The sequence below is a fragment of the Chiloscyllium punctatum genome, chromosome 4 (genome assembly GCF_047496795.1).
Source record: "Chiloscyllium punctatum isolate Juve2018m chromosome 4, sChiPun1.3, whole genome shotgun sequence".
NCBI lineage: Eukaryota > Metazoa > Chordata > Chondrichthyes > Orectolobiformes > Hemiscylliidae > Chiloscyllium > Chiloscyllium punctatum.
The window spans coordinates 141147587-141169937 of NC_092742.1; positions in this window are offsets into that span (position 1 = coordinate 141147587).

Below are 22351 nucleotides of genomic sequence, written 5' to 3' on the forward strand. Positions count from 1 at the left end.
AATGTTGCAGCACTTTAACAGCGCAAGTCTCAATGGTGTCTGGGTCTTGCTGCACATGGACACAGACTAGTTCAGGAGCTGACGGGGTACAAAATGTTCTGAACATTGTGGAATCTTCAGTGACCATCCCCACTTCTGATCTTATGGTTGGGAGGGTGAAGGTGGGGAGACATTGATGATGCAGCTGAAGCTGTTTGTGAAGAGGAAGCTACTCTGAGGATCTCCCACAGAGCTGACCCAGGACTGAGATGATGCCCTTCTTCCTTTGTGCCATGTTTGACCCCAAACACTGGAGAGTTTACTCTGATTCCAATTAAGTCCAGTTTTGTTAAGCGCCTTGATGTCAACAAAAGCCAACGACTGCCTTGATATCGGGGCCAGTCATTTTTACCTGAACCCTTGTCTCAACCTCTTTTGTTCACATCAAGAGGCCATGATATAGGAGCAGCAAGTGTTTTCTTCAAACACGTGGGATTGAATGTCAGGATTTCACTTCTCAGGAGTGTTCTGGGAGCTAGATGACGAAAAGTATTTGAAGAGGAGGTAGCTGGATATTGACCTGTCAGAGAGGTGAGGGCTATGAAGAATTGGGTATGAAAGAGGATTTCAGACCGAGAGCAGATCAGTCATGATCTTAGTGAAGGGAAAGGCAGGTTTGGGGAGTGAACAACCTGCCCCTGTTTCTGATGTTCTCCCATTCTGTAATTGGAGAGTTAGTGGGTGTTCTTTTCATGAATGTTATGTTTTGGAATATTGCAGTCAGGAAGAGCAGATGATTTTGTTAGTCATCTCTGGGTGAGGTATATGGGCTGTATTCACAGTGAATCTGGGTCTACAACGTGACCAACGAATGAAGCACAAGCTGCAGAGAGGGGAAGCTCTATAAAGAGAGATTAGGGGACTCTTTCATACCTGTGCCTGGATTTTCCAATTGCAATTCCCAAATCACTTCACAGCGTGTGTGACAGTCTTGAGAGGCTGATTGGTCTCCTCTGTTTCTGTGAACCAGATTATAGGAGTAAGCGGCCTCCAACTGTTCCTGTCTAGCAGGTTTGAGGGGCTGAATGAAACCCAGGAACATGGGACTGAGGAGCAGGAGTGGATCATTACCCTTCTCCACCAGGAACTAAGATTGTCGCTGATCAGGTTGTGGACTCAGCCCCACTTTCCTGTCTGTATCCCAATATCCGTGACTCACTACTCTGTCAACTAGTTAGTAATGCAGCTTTCAATCAATGTGAACATAGAGGCACGATAAACTTCCAGTGAAGAGAATTCCTACTTGAATGGCCCTTTCAAAATGTTTCGTCATCCCTCTTATAGAATCAGAGAGTCATGCAGAATAGAAACAGATCCGTTAGTCCAATCTGTTCACTGCGATCAGATATCAAATCTGATCCAGTCCCATTTGCCAGCATTTGGTAAATATCCCTCCTATTTCAGATTCTTTTTAAATGTGCGATTGTAACCGCCTTCAACACTTCCTCTGACAGCACATTCTGTACACGCACCACTCTCTGTGTGAAACATTTCCCTTCAGGTCCCTTCTAAATCCTTCGCCCTCTCCCCTTCAACCTATGCCCTCTTGTTCTGGATTCCCCTACCCTGGAGAGCAGAACGTGGCTGTTCAGAATATCCATGCCCCTGATAGTTTTATGAATATCTGTAATGTCACCTTTCAGCCTCTGACACTCCAGGGGAAAACACCTCAAACTAACCAGCCTCTCCCTAAAGCTCAAACCCCCAGTCCTGAAACATCAGTGTAAGTCATTTATGAAGAAAACCGAGTTGCACGCAGTTATTCTTGAAGTGGCCTCACCAACATCCTGTACAGATACAACATACCACCACACTTCCAATACTCAATGTTCTGACTGATTAAGGCAAATGTGCCAAATGTGTTCTGCACCACACTGTCTACCTGCGATTCCACTTTCAAGGAACAATGCACCTGCAGCCCTATGCCCCTTTGTTTCACACCATGCCCCAGGACCTGACCATGACGTATATAATGTCTGCCCTGATTTGCCTTCCCAAAATGTAAAACTTCATATTTATCTAAATTAAACTTCATCTGTTACTCTTTGCCTCTTTGTCCCATCTAATTGCGGTCTTGTTGTACTCTGAGATAATCTACTACACCACCTTTCTGATGTCATCTGTAACCTTACTAACTATTGCCCCTATATTCACATCCAAATCCTTAACATATATGACGAAATGCAGTGAACTCAGTACTGATTCTTACAGCACACTGCTGCTCACAAGCCTCCAGTCTGAAAAATATCCCTCTTCCTTCAAGCCATTTGTGACTAGCTCCTTCTGTATCTTATGTGACTGAAACTTACTAATCTGTCTACCAATCAGAATGAAATACTAGCTATGAAGAGAGGCTGAGTAGGTTAGGTTTATTTTCACTAGATAGAAGGAGATTGAAGGGGGACCTGATTAAGGTTTGCAAAATCATGAAGGGGTATAGCCAGGGTGGATAGAGACAAACTTTTTCCCAGGTTGAAGGATTCAATAATGATAGGTCATGCTTTCAAAGTGGAGGTGGAAAGTTTAAGGGGGGATACACGCGGTAAGTACTTCACACAGAGGGTGATGGGCATTTGGAACGCGTTGCTAGCAGAGGTGGTAGAGGCAGGCCCGGTCGATTCATTTAAGATGCGTCTGGACAGATGTATGAGTAGGTGGGGAGCAGAGGGAGACAGATGCTTAGGAATTGACCGACAGATTTAGACAGTACATTTGGATTGGCTCAGGCTTGGAGGGCGAAGGGCCTGTTCCCGGGCTGTAAATTTTCTTTGGTCTTTGTTCTTTAAATTAACACCTTGCTGAAGTCCATATAGACAATGTCCACCAAACTGCCTTCATCAATCTTCTTTGTCACCTCTTCAAAAAACTCAACCAAATTAATGAGCCATGGTTTCCCATGCAGAAAGCCACGTTGTCTACCCCGATCAGCCCTTACCTTCCCAAATGTATGGAAAACGTGTCCCTCAGAATCCCCTCCAACAACTTACCCACCACTGACATCATGCTCACCGGTCTATAGTTCCCCAGCTTTTTGGGTCACTGTTTCCTTTTCTAGTCCCACTCCTCCACTGATCACAACAAATGTTAAATGTAACCAGGTTTGTGATATGGCCGATGATATCGGTCTCAGACTGAGTCAGGGTCAGTTTTAGGAACAAGTCAGGCTAGTTTATTTAATCTGCTAAAACAACACGTTTATGATCCAGAGCAATGTTACTCAAACTATGATGCAAAAATGAATAGCAAACTGTTTGGGTATTGCAATTATATAATCAATATTTCCCTCTCTAAAAATGCTGATACACACACACACACACACACACACACACACACACACACACACACGCACACACACACACACACACACATACAGACACACACGCACGCACACACAATCTCTGCAATGTAAACTTGAAATAACTTGGTCCAGATATTATTGGAATACATGACAAAGGAAAAATTGTGAGATTGTCCAAAACGTTATTCTGCTTCTGAAGATATCGTACTCAGACAAGCTGCGAGCAATGGGATGTCATACTGGGAGGGTTTGGATTTGGCTGAATTCCCTTTCCTTTAGGCAGTGAGTAGATTCCAGTGAATTCTGGTTCTGGATCATCCAAAGGGTAGCACGGTGGTGAGCACTGCTGCCTCACAGCACCAGGGACTTGAGTTTGATTCCAGCCTTGGGTGACTGTCTGTGTGGAGTTTGTACATTCTCCCCTTATCTGTGTGAGCTTCTAATGGGTGCTCCAGTTTCCGACCTCAAACTGTGTACGTTCGCTGGATTGGTCATGATAAATTGTCTGTAGTGTTCAGGGATTTCTAGGTTAGATGCATTAGTCAGGGGTAAATGTTGGGAAAGTTGGTATGGACTTGTTGGGTCGAAGGGCATGTTTCCACACTGCAGGGATTCCATAAAAATAAGAATGGTAACGATGACTGTAGAGGGGTTTTTTTTAGCTCGCAGACGTTGCTGTGATGAGGAACAATGAAGGAGAGAGAGTGTAATAGGCTATTCCTTCTCAGGCAGATTACATTTTCTCCCTCTCTGAGTTGAATCACACAGTAATGTCATCCTGTCCCAAACTGGACCATGTGAGGTCTCCTTGAACATTGTCCAATCTATGTCTCGATCACATTCCCTGTTCAATGTAGGTGCATCATTGCTGCTGTCATACACAGAGCCATACCCTTAGCAGAAAATGGTCTTGGTCGATTTGAAGATATGTTTATATGTCCCTGCGTCATTAAAAAATAAAAATGTTTAATTTATTCAGAATGCTTGTGTTAAACTGAATGCATTTTTTAAAGAAATACAGGAATTGCTGGAAAAGCTCGCCAGGTCTCTCAGTACCCAGATGCTGTAGTTGTACCAGCCTCCACCACTTCCTCTGGCAGCTCATTCCATACGCACACCACCCTCTGTGTGAAATGGTGCCCTTTAAGCCTCCTCAAAACCTTTCCCCTCTCAGGTTCCACCAAAGCCCTCTATTTTTGGACGCCCCTAACCTGGGGAAAAACCCCTGACTACTCACCCTATCTATGGCCATTCTGATTTTATAAACCCTTTACTGCTGCAAAATGTGACCCCAATCAACACGAATGGCTGTACTTTCAGTCATTCTGGGCCTAAATTCTGAAATTCAATACTGACACCTCTTCCTTCTCCATCAAGTCACAATTCTAAATCCATTTTAATCAGTTTGTTCAGATGTATCCTGAGACACTTCTGTGGGCTTTACGCCTCGACCTTTGTGCCCGGAGGTAGGGACACTAGCATCACTCAGCAATACCCATAAAGCTGGAACAGTATTCTCCTGTGTGTTTGTTCATCAGACTGTCCTGACATGCTGGGACATACCTCTGCAACAGGCAGGACTTGAATCCAGGCCTTCTAGCCCAGAGCAAGGAACACTACCACACAAGTTCAGGAATTGGAATCAAATCCAGAGCTCTGGCTCAGAGACAGGGACACTACCCACTACACTACCATACCCAGATTTGGGGTCATATTTTAGTGCCCACTTTCAGCTTGATGTGGATTTAGTATAATCAGGTTACCATTACTGAATTACAAACAACACTTTGTATTATTATACAAATGCAAGATATTTTTCTCAACTGTAGGATATTGAATATACTTTCTATGCTATCGCAATTAACTATGACCATCTTTAAGTGCTATTATCTGTAGTCTGCAATATTAAGGAAAGAAATCCTGCAGACACACTCTGCCCAATGAAGGGTCTCAAATAGATATTTATTACTGAACACCAGAGATGAAGGAAGAGCTTAATTTCTGACCCCAAAACACCGATCACTCTTACCCAACTCTCACGTGCGACTCCCCTTTTCCTAAAAGCATGAAATGACACCTGGCCGCTGATTACTGTCCAGCCTCTCCTCCCCACTGACTGTGTCTGCAATCTGTCCCTCCTCCCCCTAACCACACAAGGCAAACCAAGCTCAGGGTCTTACTGAAAATCAAGGCCGGAGTGTGCAGGCTTCCTGGAGAGGGATGGGCATTTTAAAATTGAAGGGGGAGGGTGAGGTGACAGTATTATCACACACTGGGCTGAGGGGTGGCTGATGGAGTTTAGTTTGGATTAATGTGAGGTATTGGGTTTGGTAAATCAAACAACAGCAGGACCTATACAATTAAAAGTAGAGCCTTTGGCAGTGCTGTAGTACAGAAACCTCGGCCAACCGGTTTAATTCTTTAAAATTTGCATCTCATATAGATAGTGTGGTTAAGAAGGTGTTTAACACACATGTCTTCATAGGACAGACCTTTGCGTATCAGAGTGGGGATGTCATGTTGTGGTTGGACAGGACATTGGTGAGACCTCTTCTGGAACTGGGTCCAGTCTGGTCACCCTGCCCGCTCATTCCATAGGCACACCACCCTCTGGGTGAAAAAGCTGCCCCTTAGGTCACTTTTAAATGTTTCCCCTCTCACCTTAAGCCTATGTCCTCTAGTTTTGGACTCCCCATACCCTTAGAAAATACCTTGACTATTCACTTTGATATTACTGACATTGATATTATTAAGCTGGAGAGGATTGAGAAGAGATTAACCTGGATGTTGCTGGAAATGGAGGGAGTGAACTATAAGGAGAGGCTGGATCGGCTGGGACTTTTTTCATTGAAGAATATGAGATTAAGCAGTAACTTTACAGAGGTTTATAAAATAATGAGGGTTACAGAGAGGTTGAAGGGCTGATGTCTTTTCTCTAGGGTTGAGGATTCAAAACTGAGGGGTTTTTTAGGTGCGAGGAAAAAAGATTTACAAAAGTCATGAGAGGTAATTGTGTTAGACAGAAGCTGGCTTGTGTGTGGAATGAACTTCCAGAGGAATTGGTGAAAGCAGGGACAATTACAACATTTAAAGGACATTTAGATCAGTCCATGGATAAGACCTCAGTTTGGATGGTGCTGTGAGCAGCTGCCCTCTCCCTCCCCATCTCTGAATGAATCCCTGTTGGTTTTCACCTTCTGCCAATGCCTGTGCAGTGGCGTGTGGAGGCCAGCAAAGGGTGGCATTGCATCACTTTAAGCACCACAGAGACTGCCAGACCTGCCCCACACACAGACACACAGATACACACACAGCAATTGTTAGGACACGACATGGAGCTCATCCTGTAAATTAAACTAAACATAAATAAATGCTCAATGCGCCTCCTAAACTGTTAAAATACGAGGGACAGAGAACTCACAAATTCCACTGTTTAAATAAAAACATCAAATTTTTTTTCACTCTGAAAGTGAACATTTTACATCAACTATGCACAACTCTGTGACCCTCTTTCTCTTAACTGCTTATTACCTGACTCCAGCTCGATAGCAATATACTGTTTCTGGGTCTTCTATCCTCTCGTATCAAAGGTGCTTGGCAGCTCTCAGTTCAGAACAGCATTCCCTCTCTCATGAAGGTACAGTACACACTTCCAACTCCATCACATTATACCCTGATGAATATTGATAAGTGGGACCTCTCCGGAATCCTCTTGCTATGTGGTTTGTCAATATTTCATTTGCTCTGTCTGGTGTGTGACAGGACTTTTGGTGCTCCATTGACAGCATGTCATTATTCGATTTTGTCCATGGGAATATATCAGTATTTCACTTGCTCACACTAGTGAGTGTGGCAGGATTTCAGTTGTTTCATGGGGACTGTGACGCTATAACAATCTCAATGTTTGTAGGTGGCACCGAACCTGGAAGAACTCTGAAGTCTATGGAGGACAGTGTGGAACTGTAACAGGACAGTGATACGTTGGTGTAGTGTTCAGGTGTAAGGAAGATGGGGATCAGTGCAGAGCAGTTTGAGGTGATGCACTTTGGTAGGAAAGACAATGAAAGACAACTTAAAACAGGCTGTGCCATTATAAAGGGGCTGCAGGAGCAGAGAGCGCTGGGTGTATATGAGCACAGATTGTTGAAGATGTCAGGACAAGTGGGGAGAGCAGTATCTATCACAGATTAGTTTCAGTATATGAGCTGTTTACAGGGGGAGGTGTAGGAGGGAGTCTCGGTGCTCCCTTCCTGGGAGGTGGTGGTGACGATGTGTTGTGAGCCCACCCTCCTGCCCACCGAGACCGTGGGGATTCCATTTGTACCAGCTCGACACAAAAGGGAGATGGCATCAGGGCCACAGCTTCTAAGTTGTGCTGGGGGAATGGAACATACAGTGGTTTTGTGTGAGAATTGCCCTTCACTGAACATTGCTCCTTGGTCGGTGGGACTTGGATGTTTCAGAATCTCCAGACGAGGTGTCCCTGTCCTCTCCGGTTCCTACCAGGGTCCTCCCCACATGGCGGGGGGAAGGGGGTGAGGGAACGGATATGGGGCACTCCACCACCCGGCTTGGCCCTTTCTGTCCTATTCCAGGCTGTTTCTCCTGGAATGGGAGAAAGGGAGGGTGGGAGTGAGGGAGGGAGTGGGTGGTTCTGCTGTTAGTGTTAGTGTAGGTGGGGAGGGGGTCATGGTGAGGTGTGCGGAGGGTGTCAGTCCACAGTGTTGTATCCATGCAGTGTTACTAGTGTGGGGGTGAAGTGGGGGGGGGGGGAGAGGGAGAAAGATACAGAGAGACAGAGAGACAGAGAGAGAGAGAAGGAGCAGCATGCGGCAGTGAGAGTGGTGGACCATGCGCCTTGTTCGAGGGTCGGTGCGAGAACAGATATACAGTGAGTGTGAGGGAGCAGAGAGAATATGGTGACCCTTATCCGAACAGAGTGGAGAAGGTTATTGATGCTTGTCCTGTATTGCTGGACATTTCTTCAGACCGCAGATACTGCACTGAGCTGGGTGGGGAGCTCAGACCATGCTCGGTGGGTCTGGTGGTGTTGCCCCCTCTGGGAAGAGAATGGTCCCCCTCTGTACTAGCCCACCCACCAGGACCTCCGTAGCCCTGTTGACAAACCATGGTGTAATTGCCCCTTATCTGCCAGGCTCGGGGTAAACTGTGCAGGGCAGCTCCAAACTGAGAAAGCTCAATCGTGTGCCCCTTGGGCTTTTAGAGATGGCCCCAGTGTCAGGGATCACGGAATATCCAGGGGTATCTGGGTGACGGTGTGTACCTCCAGACATGAAGGACTCCATTTACAAAGCTATAGAACAAATGCTCATCCAAAACTCTCCATCATCTGACCTCACACCAGTATCCCATTTTCCCATTTTTCCTGGGAAGACTGGCTCATGTTACAGGATGTTATTGAAGTGTCTAGCTTTCAGTATTCTGCAACCTGGGAACACATGCTTCCATGACACTGTCTCTCAGTCTCCCCCTCTCTGTCTATTTCCCAAACCCGTCCCATGTGGTGATATTTAAACTGATTCCCCCGCCATCTCTCTCTGACAGTGATGTTCACACCCACAGCACCCCCTTGTCAGGGCAACAATGGGGATATGGAGCTGTAAATGGGTGGGAGCTGCACATCCAGTCACTTCCAGCATGGGCTGCAAGTTTCCCCACACTGGGCAGGGATCTAACACAGTGTTACTGAGCAATGTACTGGGTGGTGTACACATTCCTACATGCTGGGAGGGTAACTGATCCTGGTTTACAGATCAATGCACTGGGGTGGGGTACACAGTCCTACATGCTGGGAGGGTAACTGATTCTGGTTTACAGATCAATGCACTGGGGTGGGGTACACATTCCTACATGCTGGGAGGGTAACTGCTCCTGGGTTACAGATCAATGCACTGTGGTGGGGTACACAGTCCTACATGCTGGGAGGGTAACTGCTCCTGGGTTACAGATCAATGTACTGGGGTGGGGTACACAGTCCTACATGCTGGGAGGGTAACTGATTCTGGTTTACAGATCAATGCACTGGGGTGGGGTACACAGTCCTACATGCTGGGAGGGTAACTGCTCCTGGTTTACAGATCAATGTACTGGGGTGGGGTACACAGTCCTACATGCTGGGCGGGCAACTGCTCCTGGGTTACAGATCAATGCACTGGGGTGGGGTACACAGTCCTACATGCTGGGGGGGTAACTGCTCCTGGTTTACAGATTAATTCACGGGTGATCACTGCACAGATCGCTGTGCTGGTCAGACTATCAGGTTGAGGTTTATAGATACTGCAATGATGTGGTCAGTGCAGCTCCCCATGCTGGATGGATATTTGTTTCAGGTTCACACATTAGTGCCCTGCTGTGGTCTGCACAGCTCCCCGTCCTGGACAGATATCTAGTCCGGGTTTATAGATCAATGCACTGCTGTGGTCTGCACAGCTCCCCGTCCTGGACAGATATCTAGTCCGGGTTTATAGATCAATGCACTGCTGTGGTCTGCACAGCTCCCCGTCCTGGACAGATATCTAGTCCGGGTTTATAGATCAATGCACTGCTGTGGTCTGCGCAGTGTTCCACTCTGGACAGATCGTTGGATTGTATTGACCAGTGTAATGGATGAATCTGGACAGATTACTGGGTTGTACTGAGCAGTCCACTGGCCTGGTCTAGACAGTGTTCCACGGTGAACAGATATCTCCTCTGGGTGTATGGTGTCTGGGCTGGTTCTGTGAGGTGGATTGAGAATGTAGTATATCTCACCATTTCTGCTGATCTGGCAATGCCTTTAGTTCCCATTCCTGTGATTGGACCCTCCGTCTCTCACCCCATTAATGTTACAGTGTGTCCATGTACAGAACATCATTTTGGTGGGTGGAGTAGGGGGGAAAGGTGATGGACAGGTCAAGGGTTCCCTGGAACGTTCTGTCCCCGACATTCTATAACTGACATTCCCCGGAACGTTCTGTCCCCGACATTCTATAATTGACATTCCCCGGAACGTTCTGTCCCCGACATTCTATAACTGACATTCCCCGGAACGTTCTGTCCCTGACATTCTATAACTGACATTCCCCAGAATGTTCTGTCCCCGACATTCTATAACTGACATTTCCCGGAACGTTCTGACCCTGAAATTGTGAACGGCCGGACGTCAGTGAATTGAACAAACGATAAGATCCCGAGGGAAAAGATCCCGTTCCAGGGAGAAGGAGACACTGTTTCGAAGGGCTTACAGGCAGTTAAAGGGGTGAAAACGTTTTCTCTGCGTTTACATTTCTTCCTGACACAGGATCGACCACAATTTAGAACAAAATACAGGAATTCCCAAACTCCGTTTGTCTTCAGGAAACTGGGAGAGAATCCTTCAGGACAGTAATGTTCCCACCCTCCGTATTAGGAATTGGGAAGGAGTGACCTGTGTCTGCTCTCGAGGGATCGAGTGTGTGGGAATGTTCTAGAAACCATCTGTCCTTATGGATGTGTCTCTGTGTGTTTGGGGAGGGAGGGTTTCTTCTGGTTTATGTCACATTTTTGTCAGTAATTCCGACCTTCCCATTTGTTATTCCAGCTCCAATTATTTTAATAAATCCCTGAATACAGGGACACATTTGAAAATCTCACTGGGTCCCCGATCAAACGGGTCTGTTTGCCTCCAGGCTGATGGATAACGGGTTTGTTTTCCTTCCTCACAGTTAACATAGTGACCATCTACGTCCTGCTTTATAAAGATTGTGGATTGTCTCCATGTGTCAGACGTTACCTGGGGGCTATGGCAGCGGCGGATCTCCTGGTCATTATCCTCGACGTGATCCTGAGACACATTCCCATTATTTATTCGGAACAGTTTTATTTCCTGAGGGACTCCGTCCCCGTGTGTAATATCCACGCCGTCCTGCTTTATGCAGCCACTGACTGCTCTGTCTGGTTCACCGTCACTTTCACCTTTGATCGGTTTGTGGCCATTTGTTGCCAGAAGCTGAAAAGTAAATATTGCAGTGAGAAAACGGCGGCTGTGGTTCTGGGAGCAGTAACTGTGCTGAGCTGTTTAAAGAACATTTCCTGGTATTTTATGCTCATGGCTCGGTATCGGCTGGGGAACCACCCCTGGTTTTGTACGGTAACAGACGCTGTTCGATCCTCCATTGTCTGGGTCACAATCGAGTCTCTCCACTACATTCTAAACCCGTGTGTCCCATTTCTCCTGATTCTGCTGCTCAATGTTCTCACTGTCAGACACATTTTAGTGACCAGCAGAGCCCGCAGGAGACTCCGCGCTCACACCAATGGGGACACTCAGTCTGACACTGAAATGAGAAACCGAAAAAAATCCATCATTTTACTGTTTGTGATCTCGGCCAATTTCATCCTGTTATGGTCAACGTTAATGCTGTTTTCTATATGGGCCCGGATGTATGATTTTGGGTATCGGTCTGTGTATCTCGATCTCTTTGTGCAGGAATTGGGCTTCATGCTGCAGCTCCTCAGTTGCTGCACAAACACCGCGATTTATGCCGTGACCCAGACTAAGTTCAGGCAGCAGCTGAAGAATGTGCTGAAATATCCCTTCACCCAAATCCATCCATCCATCAAATTCCCTCATTAATCAATCCATCCGGGATTTTCTCATTTCAGTTCAGTGTTTCGGCGATGGAGCAGCCTGGCGCTATGGTAACAGACTGAGGGTAGCGCTCGTTTGTCCATCCTTATCCCCCAGGGGGGTTACAGGGAAACATTTCAATGTTTCTCGCAACTCAGGGGCCAGTGAGAAAAGGCACCATCCCACTGACTGTATCCCTCACTTCCATTTGTAAACAATAAAAATGTTGATTAAAGCATGCCGAGCAGCAGAGTGACCGATGTTGTTGTGTGTCTTTGTGTTGGAGAAGCTGAACTGGAGAGAGACAGACTCAGCCCCAAGTCATGGTCCTCAGGGAAGGGGAGGGCACTGCGCCCTGAGCTCAGGAGCCGGGGTTAATTCCCTCTGTCCCCCCACTGCAGCCTGGCCTCCCCATTACCTCTCCCTTACTCTTTGTCCTCAATGCACTCTCTCTCTCTCTCTCTCTTTGAGCACACACTCTCTTTCTCAACCCTCTCCCTCATCCCCCTCTCTCTCTCACACACACACCCGAACCCCGGTTTCTCCAAATGCCTCCACTCTTCCCTCTCCCCCTCTCTCTCTCATGCCGTCTCTGTCTCCCTCCCACAATTGCATCTCTACCCCATTTTCCCCACCTCCCACTTCTCACCCCCAACCCCCACACGCAGCCGCACCTCCAAACACCCCCAGCCTCTGCGTCAGAGCGAGAGGGAAGGACCAGAGAGACAAAGTATGTCAGAGAGATAGGGAGGGAGGGACAGGAGGCAGAGAGATTCAGTCAGAGGGAAAGAGAGGGAGGTGGGAAGAGAGAGACACCGAGGGAGGTGGAGAGTGAGAAGAGAGAGAGAGAGAGTTAGGGTGAGGGACAGAGAGAGAGAGAGAGAGTGAGAGAGAGAGAGCGAGAGAGATACGGTTGTAGATAATGAGAGAGAGGGGCGAGAGAGAGAGTGAGACTGAGAGAGGGGCGAGGGAGGGGGCAAGAGAGAGAAAGAGACAGAGAGAAAGGGGGCAAGAGAGATGGGGAGGAGAGAGAGAGGAAAAAAGACAAGACACAGAGAGAGAGAATGAGGGGGCGAGAGAGAGACAGGGGTTGGGAGATGGGGCAAGAGAAAGCAGGATGGCTAGAGAGAGATAGAGAAGGGAAGAGGGAGAGATAGAGCTGCGAAGAGAGAGGGTCGAGAGAGGGAGGTAAGATAGAAAGGAAGACAGAGAGAGAGACTGGATGAGAGAGAGCAAGGGCGAGAGAGAGAGAGAGAGAGAGACGGTGAGAGAGAAGAAGGGCACAAAGGAGAGAGGGGTGTGTGAGAGGGCGAGAAGGGAGGGAGGGGCTACAGAGAGAGGGAGGTGGGTGAGAGAGAGAGGGAGGAGGGTGAGAGAGAGAAAGGGAGTGGGCGAGAGAGAGAGGAGGGGCGAGAGAGAAAGGGGGGTGAGAGAGAGAGGGAGGGGCCAAGACAGAGTGAGGGGGCGAGAGAGAGAAAGGGAGGGGGCGAGAGAGAGGGAGCAGAGCGAGAGAGAAACAGAGAGCGAGAGAGAGAGAGGAAGGGGGGACGAGAGAGAGGGAGGGGGCGAGAGAGAGAATTGGGGGAGTGAAAGAGAAACGGGGGGAGAGAGAGAGAGGGGGCGAGAGTGAGTGAGGGAGGGAATGGGGCGAGAAAGAGAGGGCGGGGGCGACAGAGAGAGGGAGTGGGGCGAGAGAGAGGGAGGGGGTGAGAGAGAGAGATGGGGAGAGAAAGAGAAAGTGGGCGAGAGAGAGCGAGGGGTCGAGAGTGTGAGAGGGAAGGGCGAGAGAGAGAGGGATGGGGCGAGAGAGACAGAGGGAGGGGGCGAGAGTGAGAGGGAAGGAGGTGAGAGAGAGAGGGAGGGGGAAGAGAGAGAGGGAGGGAGCGAGAGAGAGGGGGGAGCGAGAAAGAGGAAGGGGGTGAGAGAAAGAGAAAGGGGCAAGAGAGATTGGGGAGGTGAGAGAGAGAGGGAGGGGCAAGTGAGAGAGGGAGGGGGCAAGTGAGAGAGAGAGAGGGAGGGTATGAGAGAGTGAGGGAGGGGGGCGAGAGAGAGAGGAGGAGCGAGAGAAAGAGTGAGGGGGCGAAAAAGAAGGATGGGGCGAGAGAGGGGGGGGAAGAGAGAGAGGGGGTGAAAGAATGAGAAAAGGGGCGAGAGAGTGGGAGGGAGCAAGAGAGAGAGGGAATGGGGCGAGAGAGAGGAGGGGTGAGACGGGCGGGGTCTGAGAGAGAGAGGGAGGTGGTTCGAGAGAGAGATGGAGGGTCGAGAGAGGGGGGCGAGAGAAAAAAGAAGGGGGTGAGAGAGAGAGGGAGGGGGAGGGGGCGAGAGATGGAGGGATGGGGCAAGACAGAGAGAGGGAGGAGGTGAGAGAGAGATGGAGGGGGCAAGAGAGTGGTAGGGAGGGAGTGCGAGAGAGAGGAAGGGGGGTGCGAGAGAGATGGGGGGCGAGAGAGAGAGGGAAGGGGCGAGAAAAAGATGGAGGGGCGAGAGAAAGAGAAATAGGGGGCGAGAGAGCGAGAGAGACGGGCGAGAGAACGAGAAGAAGGGGCGAGAGAGAGAGGGAGTGGGTGAGAGAGAGAGGGAGGGGGCGGGAGAGTGAGAGGGAGGGGCGAGAGAGAGAGGGAGTGGGGCGAGATGGAGGGGGCGAGAGAGAGGAGGGGTGAGACGGGCGGGGTGAGAGAGAGAGAGAGGGATGGGGTTCGAGAGAGAGATGGAGGGGAGAGAGAGGGGGGTGCAAGAGAAAGACGGAGTGGGGCGAGAGAGAGAGGGCGGGGGCGAGAGGGAGATGGAGGGGGCGTGGGAGACGTGGGGGGGCGAGAGAGAAAGAGGGAGGGGGCGGGTGAGTGAGAGAGGGAGGGGGGTGAGAGAGAAGGCAGGGGCGAGAAAGAGAGGGAGGGGCGAGAGAGAGAGAGGGAGGGGACGGGTGAGAGAGGGTGGGGTTGAGAGAGAGCGAGGGAGGGGGCGAGAGAGAGAGAGAGAGGGGACGAGAGAGAGATGGAGGGGCAAGAGGGATATGGAGTGGGCAAGAGAGAACTGGGGGGCGAGAGAGAGAGGGATGGGGCGGGCGAGTGAGAAAGGGAGTGGGGCAAGAGAGAGGGAGGGGGCGAGAGAGAGGAGGGAGAGTGAGGGGGAGCGAGAGAGAGGCAGGGAGTGAGAGAAAGAGAAAGGGGGTGAACAAGAGTGGTACGGGCGAGAGAGAGAGAGGGTGGGGGTGTGAGAGAGAGAGAGGGTGCGGGCAAGTGAGAGAGAGGGAGGGGGCGAGAGAGAGAAGGAGGAGGCCAGAGAGCGAGAGGGAGTGGTGAGAGAGAGAGGGAGGGGGTGAGAGGGAGGGGGCTAGACAGAGAGGGAGGTGGCGAGAGAGAGGTAGGGAGGATGGCGAGAGAGAGGGATGGTACTGGCAAGTGAAAGAGGGAGGGTGGTGAGAGAGAGGGAGGGGACGAGAGACAGAGAGAGGGATAGGGCCAGAGAGCGAGAGGGAGGGGGCGAGAGAGAGAGAGGGAGCGGGCGAGTGAGAGGGGGAGAGGGAGGGTGCGGGAGAGAGATGGAGGTGGTGAAAGAGAGGTAGGGAGGTGGCGAGAGAGAGAGAGCGGGCGAGAGAGACAGAGGGAGCGGGTGAGAAAGGGAGGGAAGGTGTCGAGAGCGAGAGGGAGGGGTCGAGAGAGAGGGTTGCGAGAGAGAGGGAGGAGGCGAGAAAGAGAGAGATGGGGAGAGAGAGAGAAAGAGGGGGTGAGAGAGAGAGAGGGAGGGGGCGAGAGAGAGTGTGCGAGTGGTCGAGAGAGAGAGAGGGAGGGGTGAGAGAGGGAGGGGCGAGAGAGAGAGGGGGAGCAAGAGAGAGAGGGAGGGGATAAGAGAGAGAGAGGGGAGGGGCCGAGAGAGAGGAGGGGTGGGACGGGGGTGTGAGAGACAGAGAGGGAGGGGGCGAGAGACAGAGGGAGGGGGGAAGAGAGCGAGAGGGAGTGGGTGAGAGTGAGAGAGGGAGGGGGCGAGAGAGAACTGGGGGGCGAGATAGAGAGGGAGGAGGCGAGAGAGAGAGAGAGGCAGGGGGCGTGAGAGAGAGGGATGGGGGAGAGAGAGAGTGGGCGCGGGAGAGAGAGAGAGGGGGGACTAGAGAGAGGAGGGTTGAGAGAGGCTGTGGTGAGAGAGAGATAGGGATGGGGCGAGAGAGAGGTAGGGGCCAGAGAGCGAGAGGGAGAGTGTGAGAGAGAGAGAGGGAGGGGGCGAGAGAGATGTAGGGGCTAGAGAGCGAGATGGAGAGGGTGAGAGAGAGAGAGGGCGGAGCGAGTGAGAGATGGAGGGGGTGAGTTAGAGTGAGGGGCGAGAGAGAGAGAGAGAGGGGGCGAGAGAGAGAGGGAGGAGGCGAGAGAGCGGTATGGAGGGGAGCGAGAGAGAGAGGGAGGGGGCGAGATAGAGATGGGGAGGGGTGAGTGAGAGATGGAAGGGGGTGAGATAGAGTGAGGGGCTAGAGAGAGAGAGGGGGCAAGAGAGAGAGAGGGAGGGGGGTGAGAGAGAGGGAGGGGCGAGAGAGAGAGAGGGTGCAGGCAAGTGAGAGAGGGAGGGGGCGAGAGAGAGAATGAGGAGGCCAGAGAGCGAGACGGAGGGGTGAGAGAGAGAGAGAGGGAGGGGGTGAGAGGGAGGGGGCTAGACAGAGAGGGAGGTGGTGAGAGAGAGGAGGGGTGAGAGAGTGGGGTGTGTGAGAGAGAGACGGAGGGAGGGGGCTAGACAGAGAGTGAGTGGGGCGAGAGAGAGGAGAGGTGAGAGAGTGGGGTGTGCGAGAGAGAGAGAGAGAGAGGGAGGGGGCGAGAGACAGAGGGAGGGGGCGAGAGAGAGAGGGAGGTGCGAGAGAGAGAAGGGGCGAGAGAGAGAGGGAGAGGGCCAGAGAGAGGTAGTGGGCCAGAGAGCGAGAGGGAGGGGGTGAGAGAGAGACTGAGGGCGGGGGCGAGTGAGAAATGAAGGGGTGTGAGAGAGAGGGAGGGGTGAGAGAGAGTGGGAGGGGACAAGAGTGAGGGGGGCGAGAGAGAGGGTGGGAACGAGATAGAGAGAGGAGGGGGCGAGAGAGAGAGGGAGGGGGCAAGAGAGAGGGAGGGGGCGAGAGAGGGATAGGGAGGGGGCGAGAGAGAGAGTGAGGGGGCGGGCTAATGAGAGAAGGAGGGGGATGGGAGAGAGGGAGTGTGGATAGAGAGAAAGGGGGGGTGAGAGAGAGGAGGGTTGGGGGGGCGAGAGAGAGGGAGGGGGTGAGAGAAAGAAAAACGAGGCAAGAGAGAGTGGGAGGGGTCAAGAGAGTGGGGTGGGCGAGACAGAGAGAGGCAGGGGGCGAGAGAGAGAGGGAGGGGGCCAGAGAGCGAGTGGGAGGGGGCGAGAGAGAGGGGAGAAGGCGAGAGAGAGGGAGGGTGCGAGAGAAAGAGGGAGGGGGGCGAGAGTGAGATGGAGGGATCGAGAGAGAGGTAGGGAGGGGGGCAAGAGAGAGAAGGAGGGGGTGGGCGAGTGAGACAGGGAGGGGTGTGAGAGAGAGAGAGGGACGCGGTAAGAGATAGAGGGAGGAGTGCGTGAGAGAGACAGGGAGGGGTCGAGAGAGAGGAGGGGTGACAGAGAGGGTTGGGCAAGAGAGATAGAGGGAGGGGCCAGAGAGTGAGAAGGAGGGGGTGAGAGAGAGAGAGGGAGGGGGCAAGATCGAGATGGGGGTTCGAGAGAGAGAGGGAGGGGGCAAGGGAGAGAGAGAGGGAGCGGATGAGAGAGCGATGGCGGGGGCGATAGAGAGGTACGGAGGAGTGCGAGAGAGAGAGGGAGGGGGCGGGCAGGTGATAGAGGGAGGGGACTGAGACAGAGGGAGGGGGTGAGAGAGAGAGAGGAAGGAGGGCGAGAGAGAGAGAGTGCGGGGGATGAGAGAGAGAGAGGGAGGGGCGAGAGAGAGATGAGGGGGCAAGAGAGAGAGTGAGGGTGTGAGAGCGAGAGTGAGCGGGATGAGAGAGAGAGGAAGGGGGCGAGAGAGAGAGGGAGGGGGTGAGAGAGAGGGTGGGGGCAAGATCGAGAGAGGGAGTTGGTGAGAGAGAGAGGGTGGGGGCAAGCGCGAGAGAGGGAGGGGGCGAGAGAGAGAGGGAGGCGGCGAGAGAGAGGGAGGGGGCGAGATAGAGAGGGGGAGGGGGCGAGAGAGAGCGGGAGGGGATGAGAGAGAGATGGGGCGAGAGAGAGGGAGGGGGCGAGTGAGAGAGGGAGGGGGTGACAGAGAGAGGGAGGGGGCGAGAGAGACGGAGAGGGTGAGATAGAGAGGGGGAGGGGGTGAGATAGTGGGAGGGGGTGAGAGAGAGAGTGAGGGGGCGAGACAGGGGGGGCAAGAGCGAGAGAGGGAGGGGGTTAGAGAGACAGGGGGCGAGAGAGAGGAGGGGTGAGGGAGGACGAGAGAGAGAGAAGGAGGGGGCGAGAGAGAGAGTAGAGGCGGGCGAGTGAGAGAGGGAGGGGTCCTGAGAGCCAGAGGGAGGGGCTGTGAGAGAGAGAGAGGGAAGGGGTGAGTGAGAGAGGGAGGGGGCGAGAGAGAGAGTGAGGGGGCGAGAGAGAGATGGAGGGGAAAAGTGAGAGAGGGAGGGGGCGAGAGAGACAGAGAGAGGGGGTGAGAGAGAGGGAGGGATGCGAGAGAGAGAGAGGGAGAGCGCGAGAGAGAGGCGGGGGGGCGCGAGGGAGGGAAGGGGGTGAAAGAGAGAGGGAGGGAGCGAGAGAGAGAGAGAGAGAGGGAGGGGGCGAGAGAGGGGGGCGAGAGAGAGAGATAGGGGAGAGAAAGAGAAAGGGGTCGAGAGAGAGAGCGAGGGGGGCAAGGATGAGAGACGGACGGCGGCAAGAGAGAGAGTGAGCGGGTGAGAGAAAGTGAAAGTAGGTGAGAGAGAGAGTGGGGGGGTGAGAGAGAGGGAGGGGGCGAGAGAGAGGGAGGGGGCGAGAGAGAGATGGGAGGGGGGGCGAAAGAGAGAGGGAGGGGGCGAGAGCTGGAGGGGGCAAGAGATAAAAGGTGGGGAGAGAGAGAGGGAGGGCGGTCGAGGGAGAGGGAGGAGGCAAGATAGAAAGGGGAGGGGGCGAGAGAGACAGTGAGGAGGCGAGCGAGGGAGGGGGCGAGAGAGAGGGAGGGGTTGAGATAGAGAAGGGCAGGGGGCGAGAGAGAGAGGGAGCGGGGCGAGAGAGAGAGGGAGGGGCGAGAGAGAGAGAGGGAGGGGGCAAGAGCGAGAGAGGGAGGGGGCAAGAGAGAGGTGGGGGTGAGAGAGAGAGGGAGAGGGCGAGAGAGAGGGAGGGGTGAGATACAGGGTGTAGGGGGCGAGAGAGAGAGGGAGTGGGGCGAGAGAGAGGAGGGGTGAGGGGGCGAGAGAGAGAGAGTTTGGGGGCGAGAGAGAGAGGGAGGGAGCGGGCGAGTGAGAGCGGGAGGGGGGGTGAGAGAGAGAGAGAGGGATGGGGTGAGAGAGAGAGGGATGGGACGAGAGAGAGAGTGAGGGAGTGGGCAAGAGAGAGAGAGGGAGTGGGAGAGAGAGTGGGGGCGAGAGAGAGAGATGGGGAGGGAAAGAGAAAGGGGGCGAGAGAGAGCGAGGGGGGCGAGCGTGAGAGATGGATGGTGGCGAGAGAGAGAGGGAGCGGGTGAGAGAAAGTGAAAGGGGGTTAGAGAGAGAGCTGGAGGGAGGCGAGCGGGAGAGGGAGGGGGGCGGGTGAGTGAGAGAGGGAGGGGAGTGAGAGAGAGAGGGATGGGGTGAGAGACAGAGAGAGAGGGCAAGTGCGAGAGAGGGAGGGGGCAAGAGTGAGAAAGGGAGGGGGCAAGAGAGGGAGGGAGCGAGATACAGATGGGGAGGGTGTGAGACAGAGAGGGAGTGGGCAAGAGAGAAAGGGAGAGGTCAAGAGTGAGAGGGAGGGGTCGAGAGAGAGAGGGAGTGGGCACGAGCGAGAGGGAGGGGTTGAGAGACAGAGAGGGGCGAGAGAGAGGGAGAGGGAGGGGGTGAGAGAGAGAGGAAGGGGGTAGATAGAGAGAGAGAGGGAGGGGCAAGTGAGAGAGGGAGGGGGGCGAAAGAGAGGGAGGGGGTGAGATACAGATGGGGAGGGCGCGAGAGAGACAGGGAGGGGGCGAAAGAGACAGGGAGGGGGTGAGAGCGAGAGAGGGAGGGGGCGAGAGAGAGGGGGGCGAGAGGGGGGCGAGAGAAAGGGAGGAGGCGAGATACAGATGGGGAGGGGCGAGAGAGAGAGGGAGGGGTCGAGAGAGAGGGAGGGGGCAAGAGCGAGAGAGGGAGGGGGCGAGAGAGAAGGGAGGGGGGTGAGAGAGAGAGAGGGAGGGGGCGGGAGAGTGAGAGAGGGAGGTGAGTGAGAGAGGGAGGGGAGTGAGAGAGAGAGGGAGAGGGCAAGAGAGAGAGAGAGAGGGAGTGGGCAAGAGGGAGAGAGAGGGAGTGGGTGAGAGAGAGAGGGAGTGGGCAAGAGGAAGAGAGAGGGAGTGGGCGAGAGAGAGAGGGAGTGGGCGAGAGAGAGGGGGGCGAGAGAGAGAGAGATGGGGGAGAGAAAGAGAAAGGGGTCGAGAGAGAGAGAGCGAGGAGTCGAGGATGTGAGACGTACGGTGGCGAAAGAGAGAGGGACGTGGCGAGAGAGAGAGGGAGGGGTCGAGAGAGAGAGGGAGTGGGGCGAGAGAGAGGGAGGGGGCGAGAGAGAGATGGGAGGGAGCCGAAAGAGAGAGGGAGGGGGCGAGAGCTGGAGGGGGCGAGAGAGTGCGGTGCGAGAGAGTGAGGGAGGGGGGTCGAGGCAGAGGGAGGAGGCGAGATAGAAAGCGGAGGGGGGAGAGAGAGAGAGTGCGGGGTCGAGCGAGGGAGGGGGCGAGAGAGAGGGAAGGGTCGAGAGAGAGAGGGAGGCGGCAAGGGCAAGAGAGGGAGGGGGCGAGAGAGAGAGGTGGCGCGAGAGAGAGGGAGGGGGTAAGATACAGGGGGAGAGGGCGAGAGAGAGATGGAGGGGTGTGGGGGCGATAGAGAGAGATGGGGGAGAGAAAGAGAAAGGGGCAAGAGAGAGAGCGATGGGGGCGATCGTGAGAGAGAGAGAGGGAGGGGGTGAGAGAAAGTGAAAGGGGGCGAGAGAGAGAGTGGGAGGGGGGCGAGAGAGAGAGGGAGGGGGCGGGCGAGTGAGAGAGAGGGACATGGTGAGAGAGAGAGGCTGGGGGCCAGAGAGCGAGAGTGAGGGGGTGAGAGAGAAAGGGAGTGCGAGAGAGAGAGGGGGAAGGTGTGAGAGAGAGAGGGAGGGTGCAAGAGCAAAAGGGTCGTGATACAGATGGGGAGGGGGCGAGAGAGAGAGGGGCGAGAGAGAGGAATGCGGCGAGATACAAAGCGGGAGGGAGCTAGAGAGAGAGGGCGAGGGAGATTAGATTACTTACAGTGTGGAAACAGGCCCTTCGGCCCAACAAGTCCACACCGCCCCGCCGAAGTGCAACCCACCCATACCCCTACATCTACCCCTTACCTACACTCCGGGCAATTTGGGATGGCCAATTCACCTGACCTGCACATCTTTGGACTGTGGGAGGAAACCGGAGCACCCGGAGGAAACCCACCCAGACACGGGGAGAACATGCAAACTCCACACAGTCAGTTGCCTGAGTCGGGAATTGAACCCGCGTCTCGGGCGCTGTGAGTCAGCAGCGAGAGAGAGAGGGAAGGGTCGAGAGACAGATAGGGAGGGGGCGAGAGACAGAGAGGGAGTGGGGCGAGAGAGAGGAGGGGAGAGGGGGCGAGGGAGAGGGAGAGCAAGGGAGGGGGCAAGAGAGAGGAGGCGTGAGGGGGCGATGGAGAGAGAGAGGGAGGGGCGAGAGAGAGAGGGAGGGGCGGGCAAGTGAGAGAGGGAGGGAGGTGAGAGAGAGAGAGGGATTGGGTGAGAGAGAGAGGGAGGGGGCAAGAGAGAGAGGGAGTGGGCAAGAGAGAGAGAGAGGGAGAGGGCAAGAGAGAGAGAGAGGGCGTGGGTGAGAGGGGGGGCGAGAGACAGAGATGGGGGAGAGAACGAGAAAGGGGGCGAGAGAGAGAGCGAGGGGGGCGAACGTGAGAGACGGACGGTGGCGAGAAAGAGAGGGAGGGGAGTGAGAGAAAGTGAAAGGGGGCGAGAGAGAGAGGGGGAGGGGGTCGAGAGAGAGAGGGAGGGGGCGAGAGAGAGATGGAGGGGTCGAGACAGAGAAGGAGTGGGCGAGAGGTGGCGAGGGAGGGAACGAGAGAGGGATGGGGAAAAGAGAGAGAGGGAGGGGGCGAGAGAGAGTGGGTGTGGGCAAGAGAGCGAGAGAGGGAGAGGGCAAGAGAGAGGGGGGCAAGAGAGAGAGATGGGGGAGAGATAGCGAAAGGGGGCGAGTGAGAGAGAGAGGCGGCGAGCGTGAGAGACGGACGGGGCGAGAGAGAGATGGAGGGGGTGAGAGAAAGTGAAAGGGGGCGAGAGAG